This window comes from Oncorhynchus clarkii, unplaced genomic scaffold, assembly GCF_045791955.1.
Source record: "Oncorhynchus clarkii lewisi isolate Uvic-CL-2024 unplaced genomic scaffold, UVic_Ocla_1.0 unplaced_contig_2030_pilon_pilon, whole genome shotgun sequence".
In the NCBI taxonomy this organism is placed as follows: domain Eukaryota; kingdom Metazoa; phylum Chordata; class Actinopteri; order Salmoniformes; family Salmonidae; genus Oncorhynchus; species Oncorhynchus clarkii.
In genome coordinates this window covers 1-25,080 of record NW_027258618.1, presented here as the reverse complement: position 1 = coordinate 25,080, position 25,080 = coordinate 1, and the positions used below count along the sequence as shown (strand labels likewise).

At 50.9% G+C, this 25,080-nt stretch overlaps 18 non-coding genes and 2 pseudogenes across 18 annotated transcripts; all 20 read right to left on the bottom strand.

The window, feature by feature from the left end:
- Positions 1-35: 35 nt before the first annotated feature.
- Positions 36-152, bottom strand: LOC139397672 (U5 spliceosomal RNA). The gene has a single exon (XR_011631116.1). It is a non-coding gene; the product is annotated as a U5 spliceosomal RNA (small nuclear RNA).
- A 492-nt stretch (positions 153-644) lies between these two features.
- LOC139397680 (U2 spliceosomal RNA) lies at positions 645-834 on the bottom strand. Its single transcript, XR_011631124.1, has one exon. It is a non-coding gene; the product is annotated as a U2 spliceosomal RNA (small nuclear RNA).
- Positions 835-1,074: 240 nt separating this feature from the next.
- LOC139397671 (U5 spliceosomal RNA) lies at positions 1,075-1,191 on the bottom strand. The gene has a single exon (XR_011631115.1). It is a non-coding gene; the product is annotated as a U5 spliceosomal RNA (small nuclear RNA).
- Positions 1,192-1,677: 486 nt separating this feature from the next.
- Positions 1,678-1,868, bottom strand: LOC139397659 (U2 spliceosomal RNA). The gene has a single exon (XR_011631103.1). It is a non-coding gene; the product is annotated as a U2 spliceosomal RNA (small nuclear RNA).
- A 240-nt stretch (positions 1,869-2,108) lies between these two features.
- On the bottom strand, positions 2,109-2,225 carry LOC139397669 (U5 spliceosomal RNA). The gene has a single exon (XR_011631113.1). It is a non-coding gene; the product is annotated as a U5 spliceosomal RNA (small nuclear RNA).
- A 491-nt stretch (positions 2,226-2,716) lies between these two features.
- On the bottom strand, positions 2,717-2,905 carry LOC139397660 (U2 spliceosomal RNA). The gene has a single exon (XR_011631104.1). It is a non-coding gene; the product is annotated as a U2 spliceosomal RNA (small nuclear RNA).
- A 2,383-nt stretch (positions 2,906-5,288) lies between these two features.
- Positions 5,289-5,405, bottom strand: LOC139397668 (U5 spliceosomal RNA). The gene has a single exon (XR_011631112.1). It is a non-coding gene; the product is annotated as a U5 spliceosomal RNA (small nuclear RNA).
- Positions 5,406-5,896: 491 nt separating this feature from the next.
- LOC139397657 (U2 spliceosomal RNA) lies at positions 5,897-6,082 on the bottom strand. The gene has a single exon (XR_011631101.1). It is a non-coding gene; the product is annotated as a U2 spliceosomal RNA (small nuclear RNA).
- A 2,383-nt stretch (positions 6,083-8,465) lies between these two features.
- Positions 8,466-8,582, bottom strand: LOC139397667 (U5 spliceosomal RNA). The gene has a single exon (XR_011631111.1). It is a non-coding gene; the product is annotated as a U5 spliceosomal RNA (small nuclear RNA).
- A 493-nt stretch (positions 8,583-9,075) lies between these two features.
- LOC139397653 (U2 spliceosomal RNA) lies at positions 9,076-9,257 on the bottom strand. Its single transcript, XR_011631098.1, has one exon. It is a non-coding gene; the product is annotated as a U2 spliceosomal RNA (small nuclear RNA).
- A 2,383-nt stretch (positions 9,258-11,640) lies between these two features.
- Positions 11,641-11,757, bottom strand: LOC139397666 (U5 spliceosomal RNA). Its single transcript, XR_011631110.1, has one exon. It is a non-coding gene; the product is annotated as a U5 spliceosomal RNA (small nuclear RNA).
- Positions 11,758-12,258: 501 nt separating this feature from the next.
- On the bottom strand, positions 12,259-12,441 carry LOC139397654 (U2 spliceosomal RNA). Its single transcript, XR_011631099.1, has one exon. It is a non-coding gene; the product is annotated as a U2 spliceosomal RNA (small nuclear RNA).
- A 2,385-nt stretch (positions 12,442-14,826) lies between these two features.
- On the bottom strand, positions 14,827-14,943 carry LOC139397665 (U5 spliceosomal RNA). The gene has a single exon (XR_011631109.1). It is a non-coding gene; the product is annotated as a U5 spliceosomal RNA (small nuclear RNA).
- A 482-nt stretch (positions 14,944-15,425) lies between these two features.
- On the bottom strand, positions 15,426-15,607 carry LOC139397652 (U2 spliceosomal RNA). The gene has a single exon (XR_011631097.1). It is a non-coding gene; the product is annotated as a U2 spliceosomal RNA (small nuclear RNA).
- A 2,383-nt stretch (positions 15,608-17,990) lies between these two features.
- On the bottom strand, positions 17,991-18,107 carry LOC139397664 (U5 spliceosomal RNA). Its single transcript, XR_011631108.1, has one exon. It is a non-coding gene; the product is annotated as a U5 spliceosomal RNA (small nuclear RNA).
- Positions 18,108-18,604: 497 nt separating this feature from the next.
- Positions 18,605-18,795, bottom strand: LOC139397648 (U2 spliceosomal RNA). Its single transcript, XR_011631095.1, has one exon. It is a non-coding gene; the product is annotated as a U2 spliceosomal RNA (small nuclear RNA).
- A 240-nt stretch (positions 18,796-19,035) lies between these two features.
- On the bottom strand, positions 19,036-19,152 carry LOC139397663 (U5 spliceosomal RNA). Its single transcript, XR_011631107.1, has one exon. It is a non-coding gene; the product is annotated as a U5 spliceosomal RNA (small nuclear RNA).
- A 468-nt stretch (positions 19,153-19,620) lies between these two features.
- Positions 19,621-19,797, bottom strand: LOC139397651 (U2 spliceosomal RNA; annotated as a pseudogene).
- A 2,299-nt stretch (positions 19,798-22,096) lies between these two features.
- Positions 22,097-22,213, bottom strand: LOC139397662 (U5 spliceosomal RNA). Its single transcript, XR_011631106.1, has one exon. It is a non-coding gene; the product is annotated as a U5 spliceosomal RNA (small nuclear RNA).
- A 446-nt stretch (positions 22,214-22,659) lies between these two features.
- On the bottom strand, positions 22,660-22,833 carry LOC139397656 (U2 spliceosomal RNA; annotated as a pseudogene).
- Between the last annotated feature and the right edge of the window lie 2,247 nt (positions 22,834-25,080).

Below are 25,080 nucleotides of genomic sequence, written 5' to 3'. Positions count from 1 at the left end.
CCATCTCTGTCAATTTCCCTTGAAACAAGATACCGGGCTCTGCAAGAAGCAAAGCCGCTCCAAAAATACGTTGAACTCGTAAGTGTTCCTCTCCACGGAAGTCTTTAGTAAAAGGCGAAAGGCTTGTGCGTAATGAAGAGAAACCAGAGTCATATGGAAGTCAAGAGGTCGGGGCCCGAGACACACTCTGTGCACTCTAGGCAGGGTTCCCGCGGGTGCTCCCGGAACCCACTCTTCCAAGTTTTCGAGGGCTGTCTGTGGATAAAAAGAAGGTCACAGACACAGAGGCACAGAGAGAGAGAGAGAGAGAGAGAGAGAGAGAGAGAGAGAGAGAGAGAGAGAGAGAGAGAGAGAGAGAGAGAGAGAGAGAGAGAGAGAGAGAGAGAGAGAGAGAGAGAGAGAGAGAGAGAGAGAGAGACACACACACACACACAATCCTGGCCCCAATTCTTTTTTTTTTTTTTTTTTTTTTTTTTTTTTAAGTAAAATGGCGGGAAACGGGGGACCCCATTGAAGAGCGCTTCGCCTTTCTTTCAGTTTGAATGTTTCTTTCCTTCTCTTCTTCTGCTAGCTAGCCAGCTAGCTAGCTAGCCAGCTGTTTACAGAGCTTTGTGAATTTGCATTTTTCCTTGACAACGGAAGAAAAGTGTTGCACCGTTCCCGGAGGTACTGCAATACCGGGTCGATGCGTGGAGCGGACGGAGCAAGCCCCATTTCCGACTCCCTGTTCGAAAAATCCATTTAATATGTAGTCCCCCGATGGGGGACGTATCAGATATTAAACTGATAAGAACAGATACTACACTTGATCTGAGCCAAAAGGCCGAAAGCGATAACCCACAAATGGAACCCTGAAACCGCCGGACCCCCGGGGGTCTCGACAGACCTCAGCGGGTGGGTTGGCAAAAGCCAGCTCCTCTCTCCCTCCAACCCCCACTCAACCAACCAACCAACCAACCAACCACCGTTTCCCTGGCAACAAACAGGCAGGTGTTTTTTGGAAAAAGTCGCTAATGCGTCTTTAAGTCACTATCCTGGCCCATCTCTGTCAATTTCCCTTGAAACAAGATACCGGGCTCTGCAAGAAGCAAAGCCGCTCCAAAAATACGTTGAACTCGTAAGTGTTCCTCTCCACGGAAGTCTTTAGTAAAAGGCGAAAGGCTTGTGCGTAATGAAGAGAAACCAGAGTCATATGGAAGTCAAGAGGTCGGGGCCCGAGACACACTCTGTGCACTCTAGGCAGGGTTCCCGCGGGTGCTCCCGGAACCCACTCTTCCAAGTTTTCGAGGGCTGTCTGTGGATAAAAAGAAGGTCACAGACACAGAGGCACAGAGAGACAGAGAGAGAGAGAGAGAGAGAGAGAGAGAGAGAGAGAGAGAGAGAGAGAGAGAGAGAGAGAGAGAGAGAGAGAGAGAGAGAGAGAGAGAGAGAGAGAGAGAGAGAGAGAGAGAGACACACACACACACACATCCTGGCCCCAATTCTTTTTTTTTTTTTTTTTTTTTTTTTTTTTAAGTAAAATGGCGGGAAACGGGGGACCCCATTGAAGAGCGCTTCGCCTTTCTTTCAGTTTGAATGTTTCTTTCCTTCTCTTCTTCTGCTAGCTAGCCAGCTAGCTAGCTAGCCAGCTGTTTACAGAGCTTTGTGAATTTGCATTTTTCCTTGACAACGGAAGAAAAGTGTTGCACCGTTCCCGGAGGTACTGCAATACCGGGTCGATGCGTGGAGCGGACGGAGCAAGCCCCATTTCCGACTCCCTGTTCGAAAAATCCATTTAATATGTAGTCCCCCGATGGGGGACGTATCAGATATTAAACTGATAAGAACAGATACTACACTTGATCTGAGCCAAAAGGCCGAGAAGCGATAACCCACAAATGGAACCCTGAAACCGCCGGACCCCCGGGGGTCTCGACAGACCTCAGCGGGTGGGTTGGCAAAAGCCAGCTCCTCTCTCCCTCCAACCCCCACTCAACCAACCAACCAACCAACCAACCACCGTTTCCCTGGCAACAAACAGGCAGGTGTTTTTTGGAAAAAGTCGCTAATGCGTCTTTAAGTCACTATCCTGGCCCATCTCTGTCAATTTCCCTTGAAACAAGATACCGGGCTCTGCAAGAAGCAAAGCCGCTCCAAAAATACGTTGAACTCGTAAGTGTTCCTCTCCACGGAAGTCTTTAGTAAAAGGCGAAAGGCTTGTGCGTAATGAAGAGAAACCAGAGTCATATGGAAGTCAAGAGGTCGGGGCCCGAGACACACTCTGTGCACTCTAGGCAGGGTTCCCGCGGGTGCTCCCGGAACCCACTCTTCCAAGTTTTCGAGGGCTGTCTGTGGATAAAAAGAAGGTCACAGACACAGAGGCACAGAGAGACAGAGAGAGAGAGAGAGAGAGAGAGAGAGAGAGAGAGAGAGAGAGAGAGAGAGAGAGAGAGAGAGAGAGAGAGAGAGAGAGAGAGAGAGAGAGAGAGAGAGAGAGAGAGAGAGAGAGACACACACACACACACACAATCCTGGCCCCAATTCTTTTTTTTTTTTTTTTTTTTTTTTTTTTTAAGTAAAATGGCGGGAAACGGGGGACCCCATTGAAGAGCGCTTCGCCTTTCTTTCAGTTTGAATGTTTCTTTCCTTCTCTTCTTCTGCTAGCTAGCCAGCTAGCTAGCTAGCCAGCTGTTTACAGAGCTTTGTGAATTTGCATTTTTCCTTGACAACGGAAGAAAAGTGTTGCACCGTTCCCGGAGGTACTGCAATACCGGGTCGATGCGTGGAGCGGACGGAGCAAGCCCCATTTCCGACTCCCTGTTCGAAAAATCCATTTAATATGTAGTCCCCCGATGGGGGACGTATCAGATATTAAACTGATAAGAACAGATTTTTTTTTTTTTTTTTTTTTTTTTACAAAATATATTTATTATCTTCAAACACCAAACAATACACTTTCACAATTCCATCAACTTAAATATCCAAATACACCACACTACAAATAATCATTCCATAACTAATAAACTATTTACCAAATCCAAATTACCAAACAATAATCTTCATTATCCCATTAACTTAAATATCTTCTATCAACCAAACACAAAAAATCAGTCCAAAACTGCTAACTTTTACCCCACCTATTTTACAACAAAAACTCACCCATTGCTCCCCTTCTCTATCCCGTCTAACTCGTCTAACTGTGGCCCTACATTGCTCCCATCTCCCACCGTCCCCCCTCCGCTGAATACAGCAACAACCCCCGGCACCTGCCCCACCCTCAAGTCCATCACCCCCCCCTGCTCCGGACTCCGGACCGGGGACGCTTCATCCCCAAAGAGAAAGTCCGACTCTCCCTCCATCATCCAGCTTTGGGCCATCCCTGGGAGGTCAAGCTCAGCGAGGGGTCTAAAAGATGAGGAAGATGGAGCCCACGAGGGCCCCGCTGCCTCCCCATCCCCCCGCACTGCCCCCCCCCCCTTTTTACCACCCCTCCTCCACCTGCTGTCCACCACCTTCTTTGGCCTCTTGCACGGAGGATCATTCATAAAAGGACTTCGATATCCAACGTCACACACCGTTCCTTCCTTCTCCTTTGCCTTCCCCATTTCCTTTTCTACCAAATTCCTCACCATCCCTCTCAACTCCTCCAGCCTTTCCTTCGACACTCCACTCCCCTCCCAATTCTTCACCCCCCTTCGCCTTTCCGTCTCTCCTTCCGGTTCTTTCTCCAAACCCTCCTCCACCTCCTTTCTCTCCACTGTTGTCTCCTCTGGTCTCTCGCCTCTCACCATCTCCTCACTCTCCTCCATCCTCGTCGCAGTCTTCTTCTTCTTTTTCTTCTTCTTTTCTCCTTCCACCTCCTTCCCTTCCTCTATTCCGACCACCTCTCCTTCCATCCCGTTCTCCTCTCCTTCTGTACCGACCACCTCTCCTTCTGTCCCATCCATCTCTCCTTCCATCCCGGCCACCTCTCCTTCTGTCCCGGCCTCCTCTCCTACTATCCCGTCCACCTCTCCTTCTGTCCCCGCACTCTCCTTTTCTTCTCCTTTCTCCGACTCCTTCTGTGCAGTCCTTCCGCCTGTGTCTTCCGGCTCTTGTCTTCCTCCATCCCCCGCTCTCGCTCCCCCCCCAGCTGCAGACGCGTATGACCTCCGCCGAGCCGGGCAGTCCCGCCACAGGTGCGCTACCGAGCCACACCCGTGGCATTTCTTCGGCTCGGCACAGTCCCTGGCCTCGTGCTCCTCTGAACCACAGAACCTGCACCTCCTGGCTTCACACGAGGCCAGGGTATGGCCATAGGCCATACACCGCCTGCAGAACGGAGGCTGACGGGCATAAAACAATGTCCCCCTGTCAGCCCCCAGGGAGAACATTGCTGGAGGATGGAGGTAACCTCCCAACCCCTTTGGGTCCTCCCTGAGGAGTGCCTGAAAACACCTCCTCCCAGTCCAAAACCCCAGGGAGTCCCTGAGGAGCCTTGCCGAAGAAACGTTTTCCATAAACCTCCCCAGGAATGCCCTCACCTCCTCGTCCTTGACGTGGGGATTATAAATGTTTACAGTCACCAGTCTAAAATTATTCTTGGCCAGGCTTGTGACCTCATAATTGCATATAGGGCTCTCACCTCCCGCAGCCCTCACCTTCTTCATGATGTCCTCATGCACCTCCTCTGTAAAAAATGTAACATCAAAGGCTTTCTCCGACGGGTTATCCTGAAAGCACATAACATCTTTGACTGCCAACTTTAGCTCCCCCATCAAGACAGCTCTGCCAAACTTCTCTCTCACGAACGGCTCTGAGTCCATTTTGCTCCATGCAAACCTTACAGTGTTCGCAATCCCAATCCCTGGAAACATTCTTCTTGGTACATCTCTCGCCATTTTCTCAGTTTTCAAGCTCTCTTCAAAAAAGGAAGAAGCCTCTTGCAGACCGGGAACGCCAAAAAACAATTTCTACGCCACAAAACAATAAACCTTCCTCCCTCCGGACTTCCTTCGACCTTTTGGCTCAGCGGGCTCTGGGACACCTCGGTGTCAAGCTTGATCTGAGCCAAAAGGCCGAGAAGCGATAACCCACAAATGGAACCCTGAAACCGCCGGACCCCCGGGGGTCTCGACAGACCTCAGCGGGTGGGTTGGCAAAAGCCAGCTCCTCTCTCCCTCCAACCCCCACTCAACCAACCAACCAACCAACCAACCACCGTTTCCCTGGCAACAAACAGGCAGGTGTTTTTTGGAAAAAGTCGCTAATGCGTCTTTAAGTCACTATCCTGGCCCATCTCTGTCAATTTCCCTTGAAACAAGATACCGGGCTCTGCAAGAAGCAAAGCCGCTCCAAAAATACGTTGAACTCGTAAGTGTTCCTCTCCACGGAAGTCTTTAGTAAAAGGCGAAAGGCTTGTGCGTAATGAAGAGAAACCAGAGTCATATGGAAGTCAAGAGGTCGGGGCCCGAGACACACTCTGTGCACTCTAGGCAGGGTTCCCGCGGGTGCTCCCGGAACCCACTCTTCCAAGTTTTCGAGGGCTGTCTGTGGATAAAAAGAAGGTCACAGACACAGAGGCACAGAGAGACAGAGAGAGAGAGAGAGAGAGAGAGAGAGAGAGAGAGAGAGAGAGAGAGAGAGAGAGAGAGAGAGAGAGAGAGAGAGAGAGAGAGAGAGAGAGAGAGAGAGAGAGAGAGAGAGAGAGACAGACACACACACACACAATCCTGGCCCCAATTCTTTTTTTTTTTTTTTTTTTTTTTTTTTTTAAGTAAAATGGCGGGAAACGGGGGACCCCATTGAAGAGCGCTTCGCCTTTCTTTCAGTTTGAATGTTTCTTTCCTTCTCTTCTTCTGCTAGCTAGCCAGCTAGCTAGCTAGCCAGCTGTTTACAGAGCTTTGTGAATTTGCATTTTTCCTTGACAACGGAAGAAAAGTGTTGCACCGTTCCCGGAGGTACTGCAATACCGGGTCGATGCGTGGAGCGGACGGAGCAAGCCCCATTTCCGACTCCCTGTTCGAAAAATCCATTTAATATGTAGTCCCCCGATGGGGGACGTATCAGATATTAAACTGATAAGAACAGATTTTTTTTTTTTTTTTTTTTTTACAAAATATATTTATTATCTTCAAACACCAAACAATACACTTTCACAATTCCATCAACTTAAATATCCAAATACACCACACTACAAATAATCATTCCATAACTAATAAACTATTTACCAAATCCAAATTACCAAACAATAATCTTCATTATCCCATTAACTTAAATATCTTCTATCAACCAAACACAAAAAATCAGTCCAAAACTGCTAACTTTTACCCCACCTATTTTACAACAAAAACTCACCCATTGCTCCCCTTCTCTATCCCGTCTAACTCGTCTAACTGTGGCCCTACATTGCTCCCATCTCCCACCGTCCCCCCTCCGCTGAATACAGCAACAACCCCCGGCACCTGCCCCACCCTCAAGTCCATCACCCCCCCCTGCTCCGGACTCCGGACCGGGGACGCTTCATCCCCAAAGAGAAAGTCCGACTCTCCCTCCATCATCCAGCTTTGGGCCATCCCTGGGAGGTCAAGCTCAGCGAGGGGTCTAAAAGATGAGGAAGATGGAGCCCACGAGGGCCCCGCTGCCTCCCCATCCCCCCGCACTGCCCCCCCCCCCTTTTTACCACCCCTCCTCCACCTGCTGTCCACCACCTTCTTTGGCCTCTTGCACGGAGGATCATTCATAAAAGGACTTCGATATCCAACGTCACACACCGTTCCTTCCTTCTCCTTTGCCTTCCCCATTTCCTTTTCTACCAAATTCCTCACCATCCCTCTCAACTCCTCCAGCCTTTCCTTCGACACTCCACTCCCCTCCCAATTCTTCACCCCCCTTCGCCTTTCCGTCTCTCCTTCCGGTTCTTTCTCCAAACCCTCCTCCACCTCCTTTCTCTCCACTGTTGTCTCCTCTGGTCTCTCGCCTCTCACCATCTCCTCACTCTCCTCCATCCTCGTCGCAGTCTTCTTCTTCTTTTTCTTCTTCTTTTCTCCTTCCACCTCCTTCCCTTCCTCTATTCCGACCACCTCTCCTTCCATCCCGTTCTCCTCTCCTTCTGTACCGACCACCTCTCCTTCTGTCCCATCCATCTCTCCTTCCATCCCGGCCACCTCTCCTTCTGTCCCGGCCTCCTCTCCTACTATCCCGTCCACCTCTCCTTCTGTCCCCGCACTCTCCTTTTCTTCTCCTTTCTCCGACTCCTTCTGTGCAGTCCTTCCGCCTGTGTCTTCCGGCTCTTGTCTTCCTCCATCCCCCGCTCTCGCTCCCCCCCCAGCTGCAGACGCGTATGACCTCCGCCGAGCCGGGCAGTCCCGCCACAGGTGCGCTACCGAGCCACACCCGTGGCATTTCTTCGGCTCGGCACAGTCCCTGGCCTCGTGCTCCTCTGAACCACAGAACCTGCACCTCCTGGCTTCACACGAGGCCAGGGTATGGCCATAGGCCATACACCGCCTGCAGAACGGAGGCTGACGGGCATAAAACAATGTCCCCCTGTCAGCCCCCAGGGAGAACATTGCTGGAGGATGGAGGTAACCTCCCAACCCCTTTGGGTCCTCCCTGAGGAGTGCCTGAAAACACCTCCTCCCAGTCCAAAACCCCAGGGAGTCCCTGAGGAGCCTTGCCGAAGAAACGTTTTCCATAAACCTCCCCAGGAATGCCCTCACCTCCTCGTCCTTGACGTGGGGATTATAAATGTTTACAGTCACCAGTCTAAAATTATTCTTGGCCAGGCTTGTGACCTCATAATTGCATATAGGGCTCTCACCTCCCGCAGCCCTCACCTTCTTCATGATGTCCTCATGCACCTCCTCTGTAAAAAATGTAACATCAAAGGCTTTCTCCGACGGGTTATCCTGAAAGCACATAACATCTTTGACTGCCAACTTTAGCTCCCCCATCAAGACAGCTCTGCCAAACTTCTCTCTCACGAACGGCTCTGAGTCCATTTTGCTCCATGCAAACCTTACAGTGTTCGCAATCCCAATCCCTGGAAACATTCTTCTTGGTACATCTCTCGCCATTTTCTCAGTTTTCAAGCTCTCTTCAAAAAAGGAAGAAGCCTCTTGCAGACCGGGAACGCCAAAAAACAATTTCTACGCCACAAAACAATAAACCTTCCTCCCTCCGGACTTCCTTCGACCTTTTGGCTCAGCGGGCTCTGGGACACCTCGGTGTCAAGCTTGATCTGAGCCAAAAGGCCGAGAAGCGATAACCCACAAATGGAACCCTGAAACCGCCGGACCCCCGGGGGTCTCGACAGACCTCAGCGGGTGGGTTGGCAAAAGCCAGCTCCTCTCTCCCTCCAACCCCCACTCAACCAACCAACCAACCAACCAACCACCGTTTCCCTGGCAACAAACAGGCAGGTGTTTTTTGGAAAAAGTCGCTAATGCGTCTTTAAGTCACTATCCTGGCCCATCTCTGTCAATTTCCCTTGAAACAAGATACCGGGCTCTGCAAGAAGCAAAGCCGCTCCAAAAATACGTTGAACTCGTAAGTGTTCCTCTCCACGGAAGTCTTTAGTAAAAGGCGAAAGGCTTGTGCGTAATGAAGAGAAACCAGAGTCATATGGAAGTCAAGAGGTCGGGGCCCGAGACACACTCTGTGCACTCTAGGCAGGGTTCCCGCGGGTGCTCCCGGAACCCACTCTTCCAAGTTTTCGAGGGCTGTCTGTGGATAAAAAGAAGGTCACAGACACAGAGGCACAGAGAGACAGAGAGAGAGAGAGAGAGAGAGAGAGAGAGAGAGAGAGAGAGAGAGAGAGAGAGAGAGAGAGAGAGAGAGAGAGAGAGAGAGAGAGAGAGAGAGAGAGAGAGAGAGAGAGAGAGAGAGACACACACACACACACACAATCCTGGCCCCAATTCTTTTTTTTTTTTTTTTTTTTTTTTTTTTTAAGTAAAATGGCGGGAAACGGGGGACCCCATTGAAGAGCGCTTCGCCTTTCTTTCAGTTTGAATGTTTCTTTCCTTCTCTTCTTCTGCTAGCTAGCCAGCTAGCTAGCTAGCCAGCTGTTTACAGAGCTTTGTGAATTTGCATTTTTCCTTGACAACGGAAGAAAAGTGTTGCACCGTTCCCGGAGGTACTGCAATACCGGGTCGATGCGTGGAGCGGACGGAGCAAGCCCCATTTCCGACTCCCTGTTCGAAAAATCCATTTAATATGTAGTCCCCCGATGGGGGACGTATCAGATATTAAACTGATAAGAACAGATTTTTTTTTTTTTTTTTTACAAAATATATTTATTATCTTCAAACACCAAACAATACACTTTCACAATTCCATCAACTTAAATATCCAAATACACCACACTACAAATAATCATTCCATAACTAATAAACTATTTACCAAATCCAAATTACCAAACAATAATCTTCATTATCCCATTAACTTAAATATCTTCTATCAACCAAACACAAAAAATCAGTCCAAAACTGCTAACTTTTACCCCACCTATTTTACAACAAAAACTCACCCATTGCTCCCCTTCTCTATCCCGTCTAACTCGTCTAACTGTGGCCCTACATTGCTCCCATCTCCCACCGTCCCCCCTCCGCTGAATACAGCAACAACCCCCGGCACCTGCCCCACCCTCAAGTCCATCACCCCCCCCTGCTCCGGACTCCGGACCGGGGACGCTTCATCCCCAAAGAGAAAGTCCGACTCTCCCTCCATCATCCAGCTTTGGGCCATCCCTGGGAGGTCAAGCTCAGCGAGGGGTCTAAAAGATGAGGAAGATGGAGCCCACGAGGGCCCCGCTGCCTCCCCATCCCCCCGCACTGCCCCCCCCCCCTTTTTACCACCCCTCCTCCACCTGCTGTCCACCACCTTCTTTGGCCTCTTGCACGGAGGATCATTCATAAAAGGACTTCGATATCCAACGTCACACACCGTTCCTTCCTTCTCCTTTGCCTTCCCCATTTCCTTTTCTACCAAATTCCTCACCATCCCTCTCAACTCCTCCAGCCTTTCCTTCGACACTCCACTCCCCTCCCAATTCTTCACCCCCCTTCGCCTTTCCGTCTCTCCTTCCGGTTCTTTCTCCAAACCCTCCTCCACCTCCTTTCTCTCCACTGTTGTCTCCTCTGGTCTCTCGCCTCTCACCATCTCCTCACTCTCCTCCATCCTCGTCGCAGTCTTCTTCTTCTTTTTCTTCTTCTTTTCTCCTTCCACCTCCTTCCCTTCCTCTATTCCGACCACCTCTCCTTCCATCCCGTTCTCCTCTCCTTCTGTACCGACCACCTCTCCTTCTGTCCCATCCATCTCTCCTTCCATCCCGGCCACCTCTCCTTCTGTCCCGGCCTCCTCTCCTACTATCCCGTCCACCTCTCCTTCTGTCCCCGCACTCTCCTTTTCTTCTCCTTTCTCCGACTCCTTCTGTGCAGTCCTTCCGCCTGTGTCTTCCGGCTCTTGTCTTCCTCCATCCCCCGCTCTCGCTCCCCCCCCAGCTGCAGACGCGTATGACCTCCGCCGAGCCGGGCAGTCCCGCCACAGGTGCGCTACCGAGCCACACCCGTGGCATTTCTTCGGCTCGGCACAGTCCCTGGCCTCGTGCTCCTCTGAACCACAGAACCTGCACCTCCTGGCTTCACACGAGGCCAGGGTATGGCCATAGGCCATACACCGCCTGCAGAACGGAGGCTGACGGGCATAAAACAATGTCCCCCTGTCAGCCCCCAGGGAGAACATTGCTGGAGGATGGAGGTAACCTCCCAACCCCTTTGGGTCCTCCCTGAGGAGTGCCTGAAAACACCTCCTCCCAGTCCAAAACCCCAGGGAGTCCCTGAGGAGCCTTGCCGAAGAAACGTTTTCCATAAACCTCCCCAGGAATGCCCTCACCTCCTCGTCCTTGACGTGGGGATTATAAATGTTTACAGTCACCAGTCTAAAATTATTCTTGGCCAGGCTTGTGACCTCATAATTGCATATAGGGCTCTCACCTCCCGCAGCCCTCACCTTCTTCATGATGTCCTCATGCACCTCCTCTGTAAAAAATGTAACATCAAAGGCTTTCTCCGACGGGTTATCCTGAAAGCACATAACATCTTTGACTGCCAACTTTAGCTCCCCCATCAAGACAGCTCTGCCAAACTTCTCTCTCACGAACGGCTCTGAGTCCATTTTGCTCCATGCAAACCTTACAGTGTTCGCAATCCCAATCCCTGGAAACATTCTTCTTGGTACATCTCTCGCCATTTTCTCAGTTTTCAAGCTCTCTTCAAAAAAGGAAGAAGCCTCTTGCAGACCGGGAACGCCAAAAAACAATTTCTACGCCACAAAACAATAAACCTTCCTCCCTCCGGACTTCCTTCGACCTTTTGGCTCAGCGGGCTCTGGGACACCTCGGTGTCAAGCTTGATCTGAGCCAAAAGGCCGAGAAGCGATAACCCACAAATGGAACCCTGAAACCGCCGGACCCCCGGGGGTCTCGACAGACCTCAGCGGGTGGGTTGGCAAAAGCCAGCTCCTCTCTCCCTCCAACCCCCACTCAACCAACCAACCAACCAACCAACCACCGTTTCCCTGGCAACAAACAGGCAGGTGTTTTTTGGAAAAAGTCGCTAATGCGTCTTTAAGTCACTATCCTGGCCCATCTCTGTCAATTTCCCTTGAAACAAGATACCGGGCTCTGCAAGAAGCAAAGCCGCTCCAAAAATACGTTGAACTCGTAAGTGTTCCTCTCCACGGAAGTCTTTAGTAAAAGGCGAAAGGCTTGTGCGTAATGAAGAGAAACCAGAGTCATATGGAAGTCAAGAGGTCGGGGCCCGAGACACACTCTGTGCACTCTAGGCAGGGTTCCCGCGGGTGCTCCCGGAACCCACTCTTCCAAGTTTTCGAGGGCTGTCTGTGGATAAAAAGAAGGTCACAGACACAGAGGCACAGAGAGACAGAGAGAGAGAGAGAGAGAGAGAGAGAGAGAGAGAGAGAGAGAGAGAGAGAGAGAGAGAGAGAGAGAGAGAGAGAGAGAGAGAGAGAGAGAGAGAGAGAGAGAGAGAGAGAGAGAGAGAGAGAGAGAGACACACACACACACAATCCTGGCCCCAATTCTTTTTTTTTTTTTTTTTTTTTTTTTTTTTTTAAGTAAAATGGCGGGAAACGGGGGACCCCATTGAAGAGCGCTTCGCCTTTCTTTCAGTTTGAATGTTTCTTTCCTTCTCTTCTTCTGCTAGCTAGCCAGCTAGCTAGCTAGCCAGCTGTTTACAGAGCTTTGTGAATTTGCATTTTTCCTTGACAACGGAAGAAAAGTGTTGCACCGTTCCCGGAGGTACTGCAATACCGGGTCGATGCGTGGAGCGGACGGAGCAAGCCCCATTTCCGACTCCCTGTTCGAAAAATCCATTTAATATGTAGTCCCCCGATGGGGGACGTATCAGATATTAAACTGATAAGAACAGATTTTTTTTTTTTTTTTTTTACAAAATATATTTATTATCTTCAAACACCAAACAATACACTTTCACAATTCCATCAACTTAAATATCCAAATACACCACACTACAAATAATCATTCCATAACTAATAAACTATTTACCAAATCCAAATTACCAAACAATAATCTTCATTATCCCATTAACTTAAATATCTTCTATCAACCAAACACAAAAAATCAGTCCAAAACTGCTAACTTTTACCCCACCTATTTTACAACAAAAACTCACCCATTGCTCCCCTTCTCTATCCCGTCTAACTCGTCTAACTGTGGCCCTACATTGCTCCCATCTCCCACCGTCCCCCCTCCGCTGAATACAGCAACAACCCCCGGCACCTGCCCCACCCTCAAGTCCATCACCCCCCCCTGCTCCGGACTCCGGACCGGGGACGCTTCATCCCCAAAGAGAAAGTCCGACTCTCCCTCCATCATCCAGCTTTGGGCCATCCCTGGGAGGTCAAGCTCAGCGAGGGGTCTAAAAGATGAGGAAGATGGAGCCCACGAGGGCCCCGCTGCCTCCCCATCCCCCCGCACTGCCCCCCCCCCCCCTTTTTACCACCCCTCCTCCACCTGCTGTCCACCACCTTCTTTGGCCTCTTGCACGGAGGATCATTCATAAAAGGACTTCGATATCCAACGTCACACACCGTTCCTTCCTTCTCCTTTGCCTTCCCCATTTCCTTTTCTACCAAATTCCTCACCATCCCTCTCAACTCCTCCAGCCTTTCCTTCGACACTCCACTCCCCTCCCAATTCTTCACCCCCCTTCGCCTTTCCGTCTCTCCTTCCGGTTCTTTCTCCAAACCCTCCTCCACCTCCTTTCTCTCCACTGTTGTCTCCTCTGGTCTCTCGCCTCTCACCATCTCCTCACTCTCCTCCATCCTCGTCGCAGTCTTCTTCTTCTTTTTCTTCTTCTTTTCTCCTTCCACCTCCTTCCCTTCCTCTATTCCGACCACCTCTCCTTCCATCCCGTTCTCCTCTCCTTCTGTACCGACCACCTCTCCTTCTGTCCCATCCATCTCTCCTTCCATCCCGGCCACCTCTCCTTCTGTCCCGGCCTCCTCTCCTACTATCCCGTCCACCTCTCCTTCTGTCCCCGCACTCTCCTTTTCTTCTCCTTTCTCCGACTCCTTCTGTGCAGTCCTTCCGCCTGTGTCTTCCGGCTCTTGTCTTCCTCCATCCCCCGCTCTCGCTCCCCCCCCAGCTGCAGACGCGTATGACCTCCGCCGAGCCGGGCAGTCCCGCCACAGGTGCGCTACCGAGCCACACCCGTGGCATTTCTTCGGCTCGGCACAGTCCCTGGCCTCGTGCTCCTCTGAACCACAGAACCTGCACCTCCTGGCTTCACACGAGGCCAGGGTATGGCCATAGGCCATACACCGCCTGCAGAACGGAGGCTGACGGGCATAAAACAATGTCCCCCTGTCAGCCCCCAGGGAGAACATTGCTGGAGGATGGAGGTAACCTCCCAACCCCTTTGGGTCCTCCCTGAGGAGTGCCTGAAAACACCTCCTCCCAGTCCAAAACCCCAGGGAGTCCCTGAGGAGCCTTGCCGAAGAAACGTTTTCCATAAACCTCCCCAGGAATGCCCTCACCTCCTCGTCCTTGACGTGGGGATTATAAATGTTTACAGTCACCAGTCTAAAATTATTCTTGGCCAGGCTTGTGACCTCATAATTGCATATAGGGCTCTCACCTCCCGCAGCCCTCACCTTCTTCATGATGTCCTCATGCACCTCCTCTGTAAAAAATGTAACATCAAAGGCTTTCTCCGACGGGTTATCCTGAAAGCACATAACATCTTTGACTGCCAACTTTAGCTCCCCCATCAAGACAGCTCTGCCAAACTTCTCTCTCACGAACGGCTCTGAGTCCATTTTGCTCCATGCAAACCTTACAGTGTTCGCAATCCCAATCCCTGGAAACATTCTTCTTGGTACATCTCTCGCCATTTTCTCAGTTTTCAAGCTCTCTTCAAAAAAGGAAGAAGCCTCTTGCAGACCGGGAACGCCAAAAAACAATTTCTACGCCACAAAACAATAAACCTTCCTCCCTCCGGACTTCCTTCGACCTTTTGGCTCAGCGGGCTCTGGGACACCTCGGTGTCAAGCTTGATCTGAGCCAAAAGGCCGAGAAGCGATAACCCACAAATGGAACCCTGAAACCGCCGGACCCCCGGGGGTCTCGACAGACCTCAGCGGGTGGGTTGGCAAAAGCCAGCTCCTCTCTCCCTCCAACCCCCACTCAACCAACCAACCAACCAACCAACCACCGTTTCCCTGGCAACAAACAGGCAGGTGTTTTTTGGAAAAAGTCGCTAATGCGTCTTTAAGTCACTATCCTGGCCCATCTCTGTCAATTTCCCTTGAAACAAGATACCGGGCTCTGCAAGAAGCAAAGCCGCTCCAAAAATACGTTGAACTCGTAAGTGTTCCTCTCCACGGAAGTCTTTAGTAAAAGGCGAAAGGCTTGTGCGTAATGAAGAGAAACCAGAGTCATATGGAAGTCAAGAGGTCGGGGCCCGAGACACACTCTGTGCACTCTAGGCAGGGTTCCCGCGGGTGCTCCCGGAACCCACTCTTCCAAGTTTTCGAGGGCTGTCTGTGGATAAAAAGAAGGTCACAGACACAGAGAGACACAGAGAGACAGAGAGAGAGAGAGAGAGAGAGAGAGAGAGAGAGAGAGAGAGAGAGAGAGAGAGAGAGAGAGAGAGAGAGAGAGAGAGAGAGAGAGAGAGAGAGAGAGAGAGACACACACACACACACAATCCTGGCCCCAATTCTTTTTTTTTTTTTTTTTTTTTTTTTTTTTTTTTTAAGTAAAATGGCGGGAAACGGGGGACCCCATTGAAGAGCGCTTCGCCTTTCTTTCAGTTTGAATGTTTCTTTCCTTCTCTTCTTCTGCTAGCTAGCCAGCTAGCTAGCTAGCCAGCTGTTTACAGAGCTTTGTGAATTTGCATTTTTCCTTGACAACGGAAGAAAAGTGTTGCACCGTTCCCGGAGGTACTGCAATACCGGGTCGATGCGTGGAGCGGACGGAGCAAGCCCCATTTCCGACTCCCTGTTCGAAAAATCCATTTAATATGTAGTCCCCCGATGGGGGACGTATCAGATATTAAACTGATAAGAACAGATTTTTTTTTTTTTTTTTTACAAAATATATTTATTATCTTCAAACACCAAACAATACACTTTCACAATTCCATCAACTTAAATATCCAAATACACCACACTACAAATAATCATTCCATAACTAATAAACTATTTACCAAATCCAAATTACCAAACAATAATCTTCATTATCCCATTAACTTAAATATCTTCTATCAACCAAACACAAAAAATCAGTCCAAAACTGCTAACTTTTACCCCACCTATTTTACAACAAAAACTCACCCATTGCTCCCCTTCTCTATCCCGTCTAACTCGTCTAACTGTGGCCCTACATTGCTCCCATCTCCCACCGTCCCCCCTCCGCTGAATACAGCAACAACCCCCGGCACCTGCCCCACCCTCAAGTCCATCACCCCCCCCTGCTCCGGACTCCGGACCGGGGACGCTTCATCCCCAAAGAGAAAGTCCGACTCTCCCTCCATCATCCAGCTTTGGGCCATCCCTGGGAGGTCAAGCTCAGCGAGGGGTCTAAAAGATGAGGAAGATGGAGCCCACGAGGGCCCCGCTGCCTCCCCATCCCCCCGCACTGCCCCCCCCCCCTTTTTACCACCCCTCCTCCACCTGCTGTCCACCACCTTCTTTGGCCTCTTGCACGGAGGATCATTCATAAAAGGACTTCGATATCCAACGTCACACACCGTTCCTTCCTTCTCCTTTGCCTTCCCCATTTCCTTTTCTACCAAATTCCTCACCATCCCTCTCAACTCCTCCAGCCTTTCCTTCGACACTCCACTCCCCTCCCAATTCTTCACCCCCCTTCGCCTTTCCGTCTCTCCTTCCGGTTCTTTCTCCAAACCCTCCTCCACCTCCTTTCTCTCCACTGTTGTCTCCTCTGGTCTCTCGCCTCTCACCATCTCCTCACTCTCCTCCATCCTCGTCGCAGTCTTCTTCTTCTTTTTCTTCTTCTTTTCTCCTTCCACCTCCTTCCCTTCCTCTATTCCGACCACCTCTCCTTCCATCCCGTTCTCCTCTCCTTCTGTACCGACCACCTCTCCTTCTGTCCCATCCATCTCTCCTTCCATCCCGGCCACCTCTCCTTCTGTCCCGGCCTCCTCTCCTACTATCCCGTCCACCTCTCCTTCTGTCCCCGCACTCTCCTTTTCTTCTCCTTTCTCCGACTCCTTCTGTGCAGTCCTTCCGCCTGTGTCTTCCGGCTCTTGTCTTCCTCCATCCCCCGCTCTCGCTCCCCCCCCAGCTGCAGACGCGTATGACCTCCGCCGAGCCGGGCAGTCCCGCCACAGGTGCGCTACCGAGCCACACCCGTGGCATTTCTTCGGCTCGGCACAGTCCCTGGCCTCGTGCTCCTCTGAACCACAGAACCTGCACCTCCTGGCTTCACACGAGGCCAGGGTATGGCCATAGGCCATACACCGCCTGCAGAACGGAGGCTGACGGGCATAAAACAATGTCCCCCTGTCAGCCCCCAGGGAGAACATTGCTGGAGGATGGAGGTAACCTCCCAACCCCTTTGGGTCCTCCCTGAGGAGTGCCTGAAAACACCTCCTCCCAGTCCAAAACCCCAGGGAGTCCCTGAGGAGCCTTGCCGAAGAAACGTTTTCCATAAACCTCCCCAGGAATGCCCTCACCTCCTCGTCCTTGACGTGGGGATTATAAATGTTTACAGTCACCAGTCTAAAATTATTCTTGGCCAGGCTTGTGACCTCATAATTGCATATAGGGCTCTCACCTCCCGCAGCCCTCACCTTCTTCATGATGTCCTCATGCACCTCCTCTGTAAAAAATGTAACATCAAAGGCTTTCTCCGACGGGTTATCCTGAAAGCACATAACATCTTTGACTGCCAACTTTAGCTCCCCCATCAAGACAGCTCTGCCAAACTTCTCTCTCACGAACGGCTCTGAGTCCATTTTGCTCCATGCAAACCTTACAGTGTTCGCAATCCCAATCCCTGGAAACATTCTTCTTGGTACATCTCTCGCCATTTTCTCAGTTTTCAAGCTCTCTTCAAAAAAGGAAGAAGCCTCTTGCAGACCGGGAACGCCAAAAAACAATTTCTACGCCACAAAACAATAAACCTTCCTCCCTCCGGACTTCCTTCGACCTTTTGGCTCAGCGGGCTCTGGGACACCTCGGTGTCAAGCTTGATCTGAGCCAAAAGGCCGAGAAACGATAACCCACAAATGGAACCCTGAAACCGCCGGACCCCCGGGGGTCTCGACAGACCTCAGCGGGTGGGTTGGCAAAAGCCAGCTCCTCTCTCCCTCCAACCCCCACTCAACCAACCAACCAACCAACCAACCACCGTTTCCCTGGCAACAAACAGGCAGGTGTTTTTTGGAAAAAGTCGCTAATGCGTCTTTAAGTCACTATCCTGGCCCATCTCTGTCAATTTCCCTTGAAACAAGATACCGGGCTCTGCAAGAAGCAAAGCCGCTCCAAAAATACGTTGAACTCGTAAGTGTTCCTCTCCACGGAAGTCTTTAGTAAAAGGCGAAAGGCTTGTGCGTAATGAAGAGAAACCAGAGTCATATGGAAGTCAAGAGGTCGGGGCCCGAGACACACTCTGTGCACTCTAGGCAGGGTTCCCGCGGGTGCTCCCGGAACCCACTCTTCCAAGTTTTCGAGGGCTGTCTGTGGATAAAAAGAAGGTCACAGACACAGAGGCACAGAGAGACAGAGAGAGAGAGAGAGAGAGAGAGAGAGAGAGAGAGAGAGAGAGAGAGAGAGAGAGAGAGAGAGAGAGAGAGAGAGAGAGAGAGAGAGAGAGAGAGAGAGAGAGAGAGAGAGAGAGAGAGAGACACACACACACACAATCCTGGCCCCAATTCTTTTTTTTTTTTTTTTTTTTTTTTTTTTTTTTTAAGTAAAATGGCGGGAAACGGGGGACCCCATTGAAGAGCGCTTCGCCTTTCTTTCAGTTTGAATGTTTCTTTCCTTCTCTTCTTCTGCTAGCTAGCCAGCTAGCTAGCTAGCCAGCTGTTTACAGAGCTTTGTGAATTTGCATTTTTCCTTGACAACGGAAGAAAAGTGTTGCACCGTTCCCGGAGGTACTGCAATACCGGGTCGATGCGTGGAGCGGACGGAGCAAGCCCCATTTCCGACTCCCTGTTCGAAAAATCCATTTAATATGTAGTCCCCCGATGGGGGACGTATCAGATATTAAACTGATAAGAACAGATACTACACTTGATCTGAGCCAAAAGGCCGAGAAGCGATAACCCACAAATGGAACCCTGAAACCGCCGGACCCCCGGGGGTCTCGACAGACCTCAGCGGGTGGGTTGGCAAAAGCCAGCTCCTCTCTCCCTCCAACCCCCACTCAACCAACCAACCAACCAACCAACCACCGTTTCCCTGGCAACAAACAGGCAGGTGTTTTTTGGAAAAAGTCGCTAATGCGTCTTTAAGTCACTATCCTGGCCCATCTCTGTCAATTTCCCTTGAAACAAGATACCGGGCTCTGCAAGAAGCAAAGCCGCTCCAAAAATACGTTGAACTCGTAAGTGTTCCTCTCCACGGAAGTCTTTAGTAAAAGGCGAAAGGCTTGTGCGTAATGAAGAGAAACCAGAGTCATATGGAAGTCAAGAGGTCGGGGCCCGAGACACACTCTGTGCACTCTAGGCAGGGTTCCCGCGGGTGCTCCCGGAACCCACTCTTCCAAGTTTTCGAGGGCTGTCTGTGGATAAAAAGAAGGTCACAGACACAGAGGCACAGAGAGACAGAGAGAGAGAGAGAGAGAGAGAGAGAGAGAGAGAGAGAGAGAGAGAGAGAGAGAGAGAGAGAGAGAGAGAGAGAGAGAGAGAGAGAGAGAGAGAGAGAGAGAGAGACACACACACACACAATCCTGGCCCCAATTCTTTTTTTTTTTTTTTTTTTTAAGTAAAATGGCGGGAAACGGGGGACCCCATTGAAGAGCGCTTCGCCTTTCTTTCAGTTTGAATGTTTCTTTCCTTCTCTTCTTCTGCTAGCTAGCCAGCTAGCTAGCTAGCCAGCTGTTTACAGAGCTTTGTGAATTTGCATTTTTCCTTGACAACGGAAGAAAAGTGTTGCACCGTTCCCGGAGGTACTGCAATACCGGGTCGATGCGTGGAGCGGACGGAGCAAGCCCCATTTCCGACTCCCTGTTCGAAAAATCCATTTAATATGTAGTCCCCCGATGGGGGACGTATCAGATATTAAACTGATAAGAACAGATTTTTTTTTTTTTACAAAATATATTTATTACGTTCAATAACCAAACAATACATTTCCAAAATTCAGTCAACTTAAATATCCAATTTCAACAAACTACAAATAATCATTCAAAAATGAATCAACTATAACCATATCCAAAAACCAAATAATCAATAACCTACAGACTATCAAATTACATCACCTCTATTACCACAATCACTCACCCAGTGCTCTTCTTCTCTGCCCCGACCAACTGTGACCTCACCTCCACACGTGAATCCCCTACATCCCCCCCATTTCCCACCGCCCCCCCTCCCCTGAACACAGCAACGCCACCCGGCGCCTGCCCCACACTCAAGTCCATCACCCCCCCCTCCTCCGGACTCCGAACCGGGGACGTGGCCTCCAAAAAGAGGAAATCCGCCTCCCCCTCCATCATCCAGCTCCGAGCCATACCCGGGAGGTCAAGCTCTGAGAGGGGTTTAAAGGAAGATGGAGACGGAGCCCACGAGGGCCCCGCCACCTCCCCATCCCCCTTCTTTTCACCCCTCCTCCTCCCCACCTTCTTTGCCCTCTTGCACGGAGGGTTGAAAGGGGCCGCATGTCCCTCGTGAACCCCAGCTCTTTCCTTCTCCTTTGCCTTTTCCTCTTCCTTTTTTCTCTCTACTAAAGCCTTCATTATGCCTTTCAGTTCCTCCAACTCTGCCCTCTTCACACTCACCATCCCATCCCCCATCACCATCTTCTTCTTTTCACCTGTTACCCCCTTCCCTTCCTCCATTCCGGCCGCCTCTCCTTCTGGTTCCATCTCTACAACCTCCTCCGTCTCCTCCCTCTCCCCTGTTGTCTTCTCCGGACTCTCCACTCTCACCCTCTCCTCCATCCTCGTCGCCGTCTTCTTCTTCTTCTTTTTCTTTTCCTTTTCTCCTTCAACCTCCTTCCCAACCTCTATTCCGACTCCTTCTCCTTCCATCCCGGCCACCTCTTCTTCTGTCCCAACCACCTCTCCTTCTGTCCCGTCCTCCTCTTCTTCCATCCCGTCTTCTTTCTCTGCCCCAGCTCTCTTCTCCTCTTTTTCTCCTCCACCCTCCGACTCCTTCTGTGCAGTCCTTCCACCCCCATCTTCCGGCTCCTCTCTTCCTCGTCTTCCTCCACCCTCCGCTCTCGCTCCCCCAGCTGCAGACGCGTATGACCCCCGCCGAGCCGGGCAGTCCCGCCACAGGTGCGCTGCCGAGCCACACCCGTGGCATGTCCTCGGCTCGACACAGTCCCCAGCCTCGTGCTCACCCGACCCACAGTACCTACACTTCATCTTGCTGCACGAGGCTAGTATATGGCCGTAGGCCATACACCGCCTGCAGAACGGAGGCTGACGCGCGTAATACAATGTCCCCCTGTCAGCCCCCAGGGAGAACATAGCTGGAGGATGGAGGTAACCTCCTATACCCCCCGGATCTTCCTTGAGGAGCGCCTGAAAACTTCTCCTCCCGTCCCAAAACCCAAGGGTGTCCTTCAGGAGCCTTGCTGAGGAGATGTTGGTCGTGTATCTCCCCAAAAATGCTCTCACGTCCTCTTCCTTCACAAAAGGGTTATACATCTTCACCGTTATTATTCTAAAATTATTCTTGGCCAAGCTTCTCACCACATACTGGCATAAGGGTCTTTCCTTCTCCAACGCTCTCGCCTTCCGCATGGTCTCATCATGTTTTCCCTCTTGGTAGAAGGTGACCTCAAAAGCTCTCTCCGCTGCATTCTCCTGTAGGCAGAAAACCTCTTTCACACCCAGCTTGAGCATCCCCATCAGCACGGTCCTCCCAAACTCCTCTCTTCCCAAAGGCTCCGTATCCTTTTCCCTCCATGCAAATCGCACCGTATTTGCAAGTCCAATTCCCGGGACTGACATGTGAGTAGTCATCCTTTCCTTCTCCTCCGGCACAAAGGCTTGTTCAATAGCAACCAAAGCTCTTTACAAGCAAAACCCAGAAGCCAGTCTCCGCTCAAAGGAATTAACCTTTATCGCCCTCCTACTTCGACCTTCTGACTCAGCGGGCTCTGGGGCACCTCAGTACCGAGCTTGATCTGAGCCAAAAGGCCGAGAAGCGATAACCCACAAATGGAACCCTGAAACCGCCGGACCCCCGGGGGTCTCGACAGACCTCAGCGGGTGGGTTGGCAAAAGCCAGCTCCTCTCTCCCTCCAACCCCCACTCAACCAACCAACCAACCAACCAACCACCGTTTCCCTGGCAACAAACAGGCAGGTGTTTTTTGGAAAAAGTCGCTAATGCGTCTTTAAGTCACTATCCTGGCCCATCTCTGTCAATTTCCCTTGAAACAAGATACCGGGCTCTGCAAGAAGCAAAGCCGCTCCAAAAATACGTTGAACTCGTAAGTGTTCCTCTCCACGGAAGTCTTTAGTAAAAGGCGAAAGGCTTGTGCGTAATGAAGAGAAACCAGAGTCATATGGAAGTCAAGAGGTCGGGGCCCGAGACACACTCTGTGCACTCTAGGCAGGGTTCCCGCGGGTGCTCCCGGAACCCACTCTTCCAAGTTTTCGAGGGCTGTCTGTGGATAAAAAGAAGGTCACAGACACAGAGGCACAGAGAGACAGAGAGAGAGAGAGAGAGAGAGAGAGAGAGAGAGAGAGAGAGAGAGAGAGAGAGAGAGAGAGAGAGAGAGAGAGAGACACACACACACAATCCTGGCCCCAATTCTTTTTTTTTTTTTTTTTTTTTTTTTTTTTTAAGTAAAATGGCGGGAAACGGGGGACCCCATTGAAGAGCGCTTCGCCTTTCTTTCAGTTTGAATGTTTCTTTCCTTCTCTTCTTCTGCTAGCTAGCCAGCTAGCTAGCTAGCCAGCTGTTTACAGAGCTTTGTGAATTTGCATTTTTCCTTGACAACGGAAGAAAAGTGTTGCACCGTTCCCGGAGGTACTGCAATACCGGGTCGATGCGTGGAGCGGACGGAGCAAGCCCCATTTCCGACTCCCTGTTCGAAAAATCCATTTAATATGTAGTCCCCCGATGGGGGACGTATCAGATATTAAACTGATAAGAACAGATTTTTTTTTTACAAAATATATTTATTATCTTCAAACACCAAACAATACACTTTCACAATTCCATCAACTTAAATATCCAAATACACCACACTACAAATAATCATTCCATAACTAATAAACTATTTACCAAATCCAAATTACCAAACAATAATCTTCATTATCCCATTAACTTAAATATCTTCTATCAACCAAACACAAAAAATCAGTCCAAAACTGCTAACTTTTACCCCACCTATTTTACAACAAAAACTCACCCATTGCTCCCCTTCTCTATCCCGTCTAACTCGTCTAACTGTGGCCCTACATTGCTCCCATCTCCCACCGTCCCCCCTCCGCTGAATACAGCAACAACCCCCGGCACCTGCCCCACCCTCAAGTCCATCACCCCCCCCTGCTCCGGACTCCGGACCGGGGACGCTTCATCCCCAAAGAGAAAGTCCGACTCTCCCTCCATCATCCAGCTTTGGGCCATCCCTGGGAGGTCAAGCTCAGCGAGGGGTCTAAAAGATGAGGAAGATGGAGCCCACGAGGGCCCCGCTGCCTCCCCATCCCCCCGCACTGCCCCCCCCCCCTTTTTACCACCCCTCCTCCACCTGCTGTCCACCACCTTCTTTGGCCTCTTGCACGGAGGATCATTCATAAAAGGACTTCGATATCCAACGTCACACACCGTTCCTTCCTTCTCCTTTGCCTTCCCCATTTCCTTTTCTACCAAATTCCTCACCATCCCTCTCAACTCCTCCAGCCTTTCCTTCGACACTCCACTCCCCTCCCAATTCTTCACCCCCCTTCGCCTTTCCGTCTCTCCTTCCGGTTCTTTCTCCAAACCCTCCTCCACCTCCTTTCTCTCCACTGTTGTCTCCTCTGGTCTCTCGCCTCTCACCATCTCCTCACTCTCCTCCATCCTCGTCGCAGTCTTCTTCTTCTTTTTCTTCTTCTTTTCTCCTTCCACCTCCTTCCCTTCCTCTATTCCGACCACCTCTCCTTCCATCCCGTTCTCCTCTCCTTCTGTACCGACCACCTCTCCTTCTGTCCCATCCATCTCTCCTTCCATCCCGGCCACCTCTCCTTCTGTCCCGGCCTCCTCTCCTACTATCCCGTCCACCTCTCCTTCTGTCCCCGCACTCTCCTTTTCTTCTCCTTTCTCCGACTCCTTCTGTGCAGTCCTTCCGCCTGTGTCTTCCGGCTCTTGTCTTCCTCCATCCCCCGCTCTCGCTCCCCCCCCAGCTGCAGACGCGTATGACCTCCGCCGAGCCGGGCAGTCCCGCCACAGGTGCGCTACCGAGCCACACCCGTGGCATTTCTTCGGCTCGGCACAGTCCCTGGCCTCGTGCTCCTCTGAACCACAGAACCTGCACCTCCTGGCTTCACACGAGGCCAGGGTATGGCCATAGGCCATACACCGCCTGCAGAACGGAGGCTGACGGGCATAAAACAATGTCCCCCTGTCAGCCCCCAGGGAGAACATTGCTGGAGGATGGAGGTAACCTCCCAACCCCTTTGGGTCCTCCCTGAGGAGTGCCTGAAAACACCTCCTCCCAGTCCAAAACCCCAGGGAGTCCCTGAGGAGCCTTGCCGAAGAAACGTTTTCCATAAACCTCCCCAGGAATGCCCTCACCTCCTCGTCCTTGACGTGGGGATTATAAATGTTTACAGTCACCAGTCTAAAATTATTCTTGGCCAGGCTTGTGACCTCATAATTGCATATAGGGCTCTCACCTCCCGCAGCCCTCACCTTCTTCATGATGTCCTCATGCACCTCCTCTGTAAAAAATGTAACATCAAAGGCTTTCTCCGACGGGTTATCCTGAAAGCACATAACATCTTTGACTGCCAACTTTAGCTCCCCCATCAAGACAGCTCTGCCAAACTTCTCTCTCACGAACGGCTCTGAGTCCATTTTGCTCCATGCAAACCTTACAGTGTTCGCAATCCCAATCCCTGGAAACATTCTTCTTGGTACATCTCTCGCCATTTTCTCAGTTTTCAAGCTCTCTTCAAAAAAGGAAGAAGCCTCTTGCAGACCGGGAACGCCAAAAAACAATTTCTACGCCACAAAACAATAAACCTTCCTCCCTCCGGACTTCCTTCGACCTTTTGGCTCAGCGGGCTCTGGGACACCTCGGTGTCAAGCTTGATCTGAGCCAAAAGGCCGAGAAGCGATAACCCACAAATGGAACCCTGAAACCGCCGGACCCCCGGGGGTCTCGACAGACCTCAGCGGGTGGGTTGGCAAAAGCCAGCTCCTCTCTCCCTCCAACCCCCACT